Source organism: Gavialis gangeticus, unplaced genomic scaffold (genome assembly GCF_001723915.1).
Source record: "Gavialis gangeticus isolate Ggan-Ray unplaced genomic scaffold, GavGan_comp1, whole genome shotgun sequence".
NCBI lineage: Eukaryota > Metazoa > Chordata > Crocodylia > Gavialidae > Gavialis > Gavialis gangeticus.
Genome location: NW_017729000.1, coordinates 30,379,898 through 30,391,606, shown reverse-complemented (window position 1 = coordinate 30,391,606; position 11,709 = coordinate 30,379,898). Strand labels below are relative to the sequence as shown.

Here is an 11,709-nt window from a genome sequence, read left to right as displayed (position 1 = left end):
ATCGAGTCCTTCCAAGTGACTCTGCAACATCTCAGGGTCAATGTTTGATAGTCTGGTGCCCTGCTGTTGCCTCTCTACAATCTCATTGTAAGATTTGTCTTGCCCCTCATTTAGAAAGACTGAGGCAAAGAACTCATTGAGAAGTTCAGCCTTGTCCCCCCTGTGTGTCACCAATTGCTTTTGCCCATTCAGTAGTGGTCCTATTCCACCCTGGGCCTTCCTTTTACTCCCTATATATCTTGAAAACAATTTTTTGTTGTCCTTAACTTGGGATGCCATCCTCAGCTCCATGGTAGCTTTGCCTTTTCTAATTGCCTCCCTATAACTGCGAGCTGAGGAGGCATACTCCTCTTTAGTAAACTCTCCCTGTTTCCACTGCTTATATGCCCCCCTTTTTGCCCTTAGGCTGCTCTTGATTTTTCTGGTCAGCCAAGGAAGTGTCTTGGCCCCTTTCCCCCGCATCGGAATCGTCTCCCTCTGTGCCCAAAGGATCGTTTCCTTAAGACACAGCCACTCTTCCTGGGCTCCCATCTTGCCAAATCTCCTACTCTGCAGTGTCTCATTGACTAAATGCCTGAGTTTGCTAAAGTCAGCCTTCCTGAAGCCTAGCACTTCCACCCTACTGGTTACCTTACCCACTCTCTGCCTTATGATGAATTCTATTATTTGGTGGTCACTGTCCCCCAGGTGACTACTGATCTTTAGGTCCCCTACCATGTCATCCCCTCTTGCCAATACCAGGTCCAGTAAAGCATTCCCCCTAGTGGGACCATGTACCTCCTGCATCAGGTGGAGGTCCTGTACACAGGATAGGAACCTGTGTGAACAGTGGGAATTTGCTGTCTGCGTCTCCCAGCAGATGTCAGAGTAGTTTAGGTCCCTCATGACTACCTTCTCCCTAGCCTTTATGGTTTCCAAGAGCTGCCTCAGGAGTTCCAAATCTAGTTATTGGTGTAGCAGACCCCTACCACCAGAACTCTTTCTCCTTGACCTCCATGTATCCTAACCCATAATCCTTCTACTTTCTCCTCCTCTGATTCCATTTTGATAAAGGTCGATGTATAACACTCCTTGACATAGAGCGCAACCCCTCCCCCTCTCTTCCCCACTTTAGCCTTTCTGTACAGCTTATAGCCCTCAATGTGTACCGCCCAGTCATGGGTAGAGTCCCACCTGTTCATCCTGCTTGATCCCCATGCTCCTAGCATTAGTGTATAGGCACTTGAGCCCTGTTACTGGCACCTTTGTCACCCCCCCAGCTCTGATGCCCAATGGGCCCCTTACTGCTTACCTGCTTATTGCTTACCCGTGCTGTACTACTGGACATCCCATGGATTGCAGGTTCCTGATGATGGTTTCTACATGAGAATCTTTCCATCACATGTGTTCCTTTCCTGAACTGAGAGAGAAGGATGTGGGGAGGGAGGTCTGGGGTTTTTTTGACAATGGGGAATTTTTCAGGTTCCTGTAATGGCTGTCAGACACATTGGCGTGGTACCTCCTGTCCCTGACTTGGGTGCTTCCTTTGCCAGAACTGCTGTTTACCTTTGGCCTGCTGATTGATAGTTCAATAAATGCTATCAATACATTTCTGTAAGTGCTTTTGTGGGGACAGGGAGCTGTCTACATGCAACTGCTTGGGGTATCTGTGCTTAGGCTCAAATATCCCATGGACCACAGCATGGCCCTGAGAGATCCAGCAAAGACATTTCAGTTACACAGATTTATGATCCCATTGAATGGGACGTACCCTCTTAAGTGACCAAGAGTAATGGGGGAAGCCTTGGCATCTTGGCTGGGTTCCAGGCTTCAGCAGGAGAGAGTGGGAGTTGGGGGGGTATAGGGAAAGTGGGTGATTCACCCTCTCCCTATACCCCAGATATTCCTGCCCTCATCCCTGTGCCAACTCCTTTGTGGGCTTCTTGGACATAATAGCCTGAGAAAAGACTATGACTGCAGGGGGGGCCCTGTGGTGGCTTTGTTCCCCTCCCCCACAGACTGCCCCTTACTTTCCCCACCACTTTCCCCCCACCCCAGAGCTCCACATTTCTCCTGGGACCTGGGTCCCCTTCATGGTTACATGGAGCTATGGCAAACCTTACCATCACAGGTTGCATGGTGTCCTTGTGTGGGGCCTAAAATTCAAGAGCCCTTGAATCAAGGAATCAGGTGGCCGTACCCCATGTGGTCCTGGAGGTTCCTGGGATGTCTGCTTGTCCTGGCTTGGAGGTTCAGTGACCCCCACAACCACAGCCCCTCATATGCTCTTGCAATACAAAAACCTGTAGCTGCAGCCAAAAAAACCTTTCAGCATGCCATAGGCCCATGGTTTGGGTGCCTGATGTGTTGCCCAATCCACAGGGTTGGCTCCATGCAGTGCCAATCTCCTGGATCATGCCACCTGGCTCCTGCTCAGGGCTGGTGCCATATTGGAGTTCATATGGCAGGGTGCCTGGCACTGGAGCTCCCTGTAATGGGTTTTTGAGTGCCAAGGTTGGGATTCCATTGGCCTGTGCCTGCACTCTGGGGATTCTCATGGGCTCTGCATCAGGTCCATGGGGTGATTCATGATGGAGTGGAGGGGGCATGGACCAGATACAAGCGTGACCCATTGTTGGGTCTGGTGCATGGATGATGACTCCTTAACCACCCACTCACCTCCCCCCAGCCCCCCACCCCCCTGCCAAGCTGGCCCTGCAACTCACAGCTGGCCATGTTCTGAATACAACAGATGAATGAATGCAGGAGTCTGTCACATGTGCCTTGTGTGCTACAAAGGAAAATTTAGGTTGAGCTAAAGGATGTTTTATGAGCAAGTTTACAAAGGATTCAAGGTTCCTGGGACTTCATGTCTGTGATCTGGACTCATGGTTTCTGGTCCAGAATCTGGTATTGAGCACAGGCAGTGTAAGTACTTCCCACACCTACATTTTTCACATACAGAAAATGGTTGCCAGAGCTAAGGCCAGTTTCCCTGGACAGATTGGAAAATAGTGATGCCATATATTAGTATGTCTGGGTGTGGTGCCATACATTTTGGAACAGTCCATTTTAGGTGGTCCAGTTGTTAAAAGTAACAACAGAAATGGTAACAACATTGTTAGGTGACAGCAAATTGTAATATATAAAAGTTCTCTCTAAAATAAACATACATGATGATAACCAGTGAGGAAGAAGAGGGGGACTCAATCTGAATTGAATGAGAATGTAGCACGTGACAGGAAACCTTTTTCTGAAAAAAAATGGGAAAAAAAAGTAATGGTAAATATTTAGGGCCTAACACACCCACTTTTAATTTACATCCTTTTAAAATGAAGGGATTTAATGTAATGAATTCTATTACTAGAATGTTAGGAATTTCAATTCCCAATACCATTTCCCAAATTTTATTAAATTTTATTTTTTACTTCTACTTTTTCTTTCCCCATCTTTTACTGACACTGTACAAATTTCCTGTCTTGAGGAGATTTCAGTGAGAAGGCACAAGGCAACATATTATCAAGTGGCTGTTTTGTATTATTATGAATTCTTTTCAATATTTAAAAAAAAATCTAGATATGCAGTTTAAACATGTGAGCAAGGTAAAAAGTTGGTATGAATCATGGTGATAGATGCAATATGGAGAGGCATGACATTTTAAAAAGAAAGATATTACTAAGGAAGTATGAGACAGACATAAGGAGAAATCGCATAAGCAGAAATATTCTAGTGTTAGAACCAAAACCATATGCCAGGTTCTGATCTAAGACTCTAACTCAAATACTGCACTACTCACCAAAATTGAAATTTAATATTTAAGGCTTTATCCCTTATCTAAGTGAAAGTGATTTTTAAATGCACTAGGCAAAACCAGAGAAATTTTGGTTCAATATTCAGATCTAAACTAAATAACAAGCAAAAACAAACTTGGTTTGAACAAGACACTGTTTGCACAAAGACATTACAAAATGTTTCTGAGATAGGTATTTAGTCATGTGTGTCTGAAGATAGGCAAAAGGCAAGGTATATTTTCTCCTTATAGAAAAAAGTATGAGGTAGGCATTTGCTTACTGCTTCAGATGCATCCAAAATCACTCTGAAGAATGCAAGATGTAGAATATAAACATCATAGATTCTAGATACCTAACAGAAGAAAGACAATTTCTTTTTATTTTTATTTTTATTACTGACAAAAGCCTTTAGATGGAGAAAGAAAGTGGAGTGCTATTAAAATATTTCAGTTAAGATTTTGCTTCCCAATTTTCACCCACATACATACCTGGCTCTTATTCTTATTTTCTTTACAGCTGCATAGGGCTCATCGGCTTCACCTGATAAGTCCTAGTTGGCTTCATTCACCCCTGAATTTAATGTTGTCTCTCCCCCTCTCTCCAAACTGTAGATTTTTAAAATTATTTGTAACTTCTTTATATGATTATCCAGCTGTGGATGGGATTTTCCCCAGGGCTAGGGACAGGCATTCAAAAAGCCTGCTCCTGAATGGGTTTGCTCTTTGCAGGTTAGTCTAAGTGGTGCAGCTTAAACTGATTAATAACTGGACAGACATTCTCTGTTAAATCAGGAAATATAACCACATGTCTGCAGTGGCTCAAGACAGAAGCTAGAGCACACCTGCCAGCCACTGCCAAGGGGGAGGGAAGAGAGGCACCCTCCAAGATTCTCACCTGTTCCTGCTGTAGTGGAGGGGGCATGGATAGGCATCAGCCAAGGCTAGCACGACACATGGGATGCCAGCCACCAGCCTGGGGGGGAGGAAGGGCAGCTGCTGCCAGACTGAGGAGTGGGGAAGGAGAAAAAAGTCCTTTCTCTGAAGCAAGCATGTATTGAACACCGGAATTTGCAAAGCATACAACAGGGAACTACCTAAATTGTCACATAAGCTAAGATACAGTCCAGTAAAACACAGCATACAAAACTTAGTCTAACTTAAGATGAAAAACAGGAAGAAAAGAGAAAGCCTTGCATAAGTCTTACTAGTCCTGAGGGCAGTGTTTCCTTACAGCAAGGCATTCAGAAAGGTGTTACAGGTTCTGCTTTATAATGTAAATGTTACTCTCTGCATTCTTTGGTCTGCAACTTCCAGCTGGAAGCTACTTGCAACTTCCCTTAACTCCATCTCCAGCACATGTGTGTGATGATTGTCAGGTCTTTGTCAACAATTCCCACCTCTCAGTCTGGTCCTGTTCATCTTAGCTCTGGGCTCACAGTTGCAAGTCTTGCCTCTCTCCCCAACTTCAGGACCACAGTGGAATTAATCTCATCCCTGGCTGCCTGCAAGCTGGACAGAGGGAGGAATTAACTCCATGTCTGCCCGGCTGCAGGAAAGCCATGGAGGTCTGCAGGGTTTGCAAGTGGGGAGAAGAGGGGACAGAGGGAGGGATTTGCCTCAGGGGCCATGACAGGTCAGCATCTGACCATGCCCAGAGAGCAGAGGGGAGGGGCCAGCCCTGCTCTCTGGAGCAAAGCCCAGCCCAGACAGTGTGCCAGGATGCTGAGGGTCTCTGATTTAACTCAAACCAGCAAGGGGTCTGGGACAGACATTGCATAAACTGGTTTGAGCCAAATCAGTTAAGTCTGATACTACATTCAACCAGGTTTATCTCAAACTGTTTTTTGGCCATTTTCAAACTGGTTTGTGTGCACTGAATGTCTGTTCTGTTACAGGTTTAAACCAGTTTCTAATCACTTAAACCCGTTTATGTGTAATGTCTTTTCCTAGCCCTGGTCAGGCTATTTCTCCAATACATTGCTAGGAGACCAAACAAAGGTCTGCCTGAGATATACTTTATCGACCAAACAGTACAGTACAAAGACCCAATCCTGCTCCATATGAAGTCAAGGGAAAATTGTCCTGGACTTCACTGAGTGCAGGATCAGGATATAAACCCTTGAAAAATAGCAAGCCTGCTTTCAGATTTAAATATTACTACATTTCAACAACTTACATGTGAGTGAAGAACTGTACGATAAACGTATAAAAAAAAGAAAACCCTCCCAAACTTCACTGATTTCTTAGACTACTTTAGAAAACACACAGTGGGAGTGTTACTTCCCTGAGTACAAATGAGCAATTTCTCTGAAAACCTTCAGAGAAGTTCTTGGTAAACAATGTATTGTTCTGGTGTGGCAGGTGGTGTGTCTGAGTGACACTGTCTGTCATTCAGACACACAATGCCTCCTACTGGCTGCTAATGATAGGGTGCCAGCTAATTAGGCAGTTAAAAATGAACTGGTGGAATATTGAAACAGTACCAAATACTTTGTGATTCTAAATCATCCTTTCTGGGGCATGTGCCTACAAATGGGATACCCTGCACCCTCCACTAACTAGGAATTCAGGAGGGTGAACCTGTATGTCTGGTGGCTTCCTAAATTCTGAACAGAGATTACACAGACTAGGGAAACTACTGGGTTCAGAAGGAAAAATAAAATCACTTCTTTTGCAGGTAGCAGATTGGGAAAACAGGGAAAGAATTTCCTCTCCTCCCATTGAAAAATGTCAGGTGTTTCCTAAGGGGAACATCACTGATGCTATTATGTCCCACAGGGTTTTTTATGATTGCTGAGTGGCTCTAAGAAAGGAAAACTACATTAAGGCTAGCAAGACCATTGGATGATATTATTCATATGGCCAGGAAAAGCAACAACTGTAAAATGGTAACTAATAAAACAAACAATGTAGGAGCTTGACAAAAACAGAGTTCCTGGAGCTGGCTGCCTTACATATCTATCTGTGGGACTTCCAGCAGCATACCCCAAACTCTGTAACAGACTGCCTGAAACAGCTTTCTACCAAGTGCACATTGTTCCAAAACATCACTCGAGTGACCAGAATTATTAGAAATTGGCTTTAAGACACGAGAACAAAGAAACACACTCTGCTTTTTTATAGGCTATTGAATGCATCCAAGGTTTCCCCAAACAAGTTGGGAAATACTGATGCTACATATTAGTATGTATAGATGAGCTGCTGTACATTTTGTGCATGGTCAAGTATATTTTTATAGTAATAGGAGTTGGGGTTCCTGTCTGCACCAGGGACTCTGTAACACCATTTGAAAAGGACAATACAATCTGACAGTGTTACAGAACTGTTAAGGATCTTGGTAGAAGCTGGGGTTAGAGGGCATTTCCATCACCAAACTTATCTTGATGCCATTCTGAACCATGTTAAATAGCCAGGAGTTAAACATGTTGTTTTTTTGTAAAAAGCCTCGTGTATATTAGGGAACTTGACCATTGCTAGAAATCAGTGCAGATGAATCAGTTCTTAAGACAGGTGAACAGTGAGCAGAAGTGTCTCTAGTTTCTTTGAGCCTAAAATAGCAGCAGAACCATATTCAAAAATTGCTCAGCTGCACCAATGGCAATAGGCAATAAGAGAAATTCAGCAATAAGCAGCTTTCTTTGTGTGGATGGATCTGCGCTGACTGGCGGGAGGAGGGGGGGGGGCCTGCGGACGAAGGCATTGCTCATTCTTGTCAGTGGCAACCTGGGTGTGGGGCTGGCCCAGCACTCAGGCAGACCAGTTGAGCTCTGGCTGAGGCTAGAGCGCTGCTCTAGGGGAGTGGTGGGGCCACTGAGGTGCAACAGAGCCCCATGTGTTTTGGGTGGAATGAAAACTAACACAAGTCATGATGGGATCTGATACAGGTGCTTATTACAACACTCTAACCTACAGCTCTGAAGTCTGATACCACATCCATTCATCTTAGAGCAGAATCCACTATTTTTACAGCTGTTTGGTTACTATACAGAGCTTTCTTTGAACCTACTGCACAATAAGTGTAATGTCTGTACCTGGCCATGAACTTCAAATATTAAAGGCTATGCTTTTTCACATCATACCAACAGATCTATAAAAATATCTTTCCTATCCCATTTATTTCTAGCATTTCTCATAATTTTCCTCTTTCCCTGGTCCACATATGCATGCCTATAATGGACAACATTCTCTGTTTTTAAAACTGGGGAATGTATCTTCACAAAGCCCACTACACCTATGGTGTAGAAACTGGGAACACTAACTCCTCACTATGGAAACTAACACTAACTCCTCCTCCCACAGGAAAGTGACAGGTTTGGCTCCTTCCTGACCCTTTGTCATTGCTCAGGTAAGAGAGAACCTAGCTCTGTGTATCTTTGGTGCCTTTTAAAACCCAGCCCTGAGTAAACCTCATCCCCTTTTGCAGACATGTTCCTTATGTTTGGATCTGAAGGGAAAAAAGAAGGGGAGCTGCTACAGTAGCTCTACACCAGATAAAGGGGATCCTCTAATAGCTTAGGGTAAGCTATCTTAATAGCTTAGTGCAGTTCAAAGCAGCCTTAACAGATGAAGGGACTAGGGCTAAGGCTTGCTCCTAATCTTACTGAAGTCAACAGTGAATCCACTACTAACAAAAACAGAAACAGAAATAGAAATAGGGAACCTAGTGCTAATAACCTGTTCAAATAATGGCAGCAACAAGCATGAGATTGGGTTGACAACCATTTACATGCAAGTATGACCTTTATACTCAGTGGTGACATTTGTATCCTATTAGCAAAATACTGTATTGTATTTAAGCAATAATTGCATTTTCTATGGAGGCAAATGACATGTAAATCAATACATGACGAAGCTGCAGGCTGAGGACGTTATTGATTTTCTGTCGTGTTCATCTCTGAACTTAATGCTGAGAAAATACAATTTATGCTATGATTTTTTACAAGTCACATCTTTTCAGCTGGATAAAAGTTTTGTGTGAGTTGTTAAAGGTTTTTTCCAACTGAGAAAAAGAGATTAAAGGGGAAAAAGAAAGAATTTAACAGCCATAATTGGAGTTGATGCAGAGTAACTCAAACGTAAATGCTGAATAAATCAATGAAGGCTCATACAACACCCTTTTATTATGGTTGATCAAATCATGCACTCACAATCATCTGTACTTAACCACAGGCTAAATGTAGATTTTTTTTTAAGTGTGCCTTATGAGAAGCAAGGGGCCTAGTTGGTTCCTCTTGCCCCTAAACAATGAGGTCAGCTTGGTTCAATATCACATCAAAGCATAGTCTACCACTTTAGGGGGATGAGACGCATTGAGAATTGTTTTTTTCTGAAACATTAATGTCTAGATTCAGATTTTTTTGTGGTTGTGTGGTTCACTGTCTCAACTACACTTTTTTGAAATTCCAAAGTATATATTGAGATAAGAATGGAACAACTTTCTGTGTCTTCGTCCACATTATATAAATCAAACAGAGTCTGGAACTAGATTTTCAAGAACTCAGAATAGGCACCCAAATTCCAAAAGAATGTGGTTTTGATTTAGGCAACTAGTAAAAGACACATTTTCAGAATCATGCAATGAGTTGTGAAAAATGAGACAACTTATTTTTGCATATAAATTGGAGCTGTGGTCTTTTGGAAAAAAAAAAAGGCTTTTATGGGAACAAGATGTGTAGCAAGGTAGCTTGTATTACCTCTGCTTTGGAACTTTTAAAGGGAAGGACATCCTTGAGTACTGCTAGAAATTGGCAATTCTTTTTATAAGGTCTATGTAGAACACACATTTTAGTGCCTTGTATTCCTTATAATCAGAATCAGGAAAACAAAAACAAAATGCAAGAAAACAAAAAATCATACCCTGTGATACTACACCCCTTCTTCCAGCTCCGCCCCTGCCCTCCCACAAATAATCTAAAAAAATTCAAGTAAACTCTCCTACCATCAAAGGTGCTGAGATATTATTTCTGAATATGTAACATGATGTTAAGCTGCCTCTCCAGGTCAGGAGATATAGTTAATTAATTACATTCTGAATGGTATATCTTTGCAATAAAAGTGCTAATATTTTCCAGGCCTCCTACTAAATCATCAGTAAGATCATTTGCTGAAAATATTTAAGGGGACTTAGCCTGGTTGTGGGTCTTCTTCCCAGAATTTTTTTTTTTTGTGTGAGTGCCATGATTTAAGATTACACTATTTTCAAGTTCTTTACTTCGGCTTGAGTAAACTATCATGTGGAGGAAAAGCACATTAAACTATGGCCATAAATGCCAAAAAGCATAGCTCAGCCATTTCTCTTATATAAGGAATAATGTTGCAATATTCTTTTATCCTGACCAGATCTGTCTACAAATTTGTGGCAGGAAAAGACTCTCATCTTTCTGGAGTTTTTTCCCCCCATAACTTTCTCCTTTTTTTCTTGCTTTACAATTATTATTTTTTTCATAGGAATGATACATTCTGTGTATTAGCTAGCAATTGTAGCATACTCAGAAATGTCTGTACGAACGTGATAACTCCACAAACTCCCATACCGAAGCCACTGTTTTAAGAACCTTTGCATCTGACTGCACTAAATCCTAGATATACTAGCTTTTTCATTTGTGTATATATACATTTATGTACATACATACATACTCAAATATCTATATATATAGATATAGATATATATAGATATCACTCAAAAAGGAGTCAGCAAAGATAAGTTCTTATAGCATGAGTAAGAAATTTGCCTAAGGCCTGTGACACAAGTTGCATTTATTGTGCAATAAACTGGCTATTTGAACCATTCATATAGACATGCTACACATGCAACTGTAATTATTGCACAATAAAATGGTCAACCAGCCACATATATGTTGCTTGGAAAATGTAGAAAAATGTTGTAGCTGGTTCTTACTAGGCTTTAATTTAAATGTGTGTCATGTCCCAGATAGGGTAATAGAGTTTGGTCAGGTCTTCCATCATGGCAGGGTAGACTGATTTCTCTCTCCACCCCCATTCTGCAAGGGACATGGCTAGGTCCCTCTCCAGCCCTGATCACTAGCTTGATTGCCCTCCCACCCACATGGAAGCAGCTGGCCAGCTGGCTGTTTCCTTGAACTCTTTGTCTTCTTCCTGTGGCAGTATAGGGGCATGGCACTTAACCCTCATAAAGAACCTCATAGAAGTTCCCTAAAGTGCACCAATTTAGAGTGCCCTTATTTACTACCTCATTTAAAGAGGGTTACTTTTCGGATAATTGGCCATTTAAAAAGTGCTCTGAAGCTCTGTTTGTGTGTTATGCCATTGCTGCAAAGAGCTTTTTGGGGTGAGATTGCATGAAAAATCTCACTTCTCTCTGTGTCCCCTGTGCTTCATGCTGAACTCTGCCACCCCAAAGTGCTTATCAGGAAATGTCATAAATAACTGCCCTTCCTCCTTTTCCCCAACAAGCTTTCAAAGCTGCTTCTTTAAGGAGCCATTAGTACCTTTGAGAAGCAAAATGTAAAGAGGTATTATGTCATGCTTTACCTACAAACAATAGTAATTTGAGAGATGGAGAAAGAATCTGTTTGGAAAGCTGTGGTTCCTGATGGGGAAGTAAGAAAAGCACATGCACATGCACATGCACCTCACAAGGTGTTCCAGGAGAGTTTGAGCTCTGATGTTAGGGGACCAGCTCTTCAAGGGAAGGTTCAGACCTCACTTCTCTTTAGCAGCCAGGGGCAGATCCAGGGAGTGTGCACTGGTGCATTTGAACCCTGTCTCTGATGCCTGCTCCACCCAAAGTCTAAATTGGCAGTGGTAGCAGCAGTTCTAGTCAGTCAGTGCTAAGGAAGTTAAATGACTTTGCAGCTCATTATAATCTACGGGATCCCTGCTAATGTCTTCATTCCCCAGGTGTTAACCACGCTTTCTGCTTTTACTGGTCCTGATGTCCCACCAATCAAGCTATCCTT

The 11,709-nt window shown here is 42.5% G+C and overlaps 1 long non-coding RNA gene across 1 annotated transcript in view; it reads right to left on the bottom strand.

Annotated features, from left to right (window-relative positions):
- Positions 1 to 1,251: 1,251 nt before the first annotated feature.
- Positions 1,252 to 11,709, bottom strand: part of LOC109290130 — a 24,285-nt gene continuing 13,827 nt past the window's right edge. The window contains exons 2-4 of the long non-coding RNA XR_002095535.1: positions 11,457 to 11,460; positions 8,430 to 8,435; positions 1,252 to 1,345 (exon numbers count right to left, since the gene is read on the bottom strand). This is a non-coding gene — a long non-coding RNA (uncharacterized LOC109290130). The remainder of the gene's footprint in view (positions 1,346 to 8,429; positions 8,436 to 11,456; positions 11,461 to 11,709) is intronic.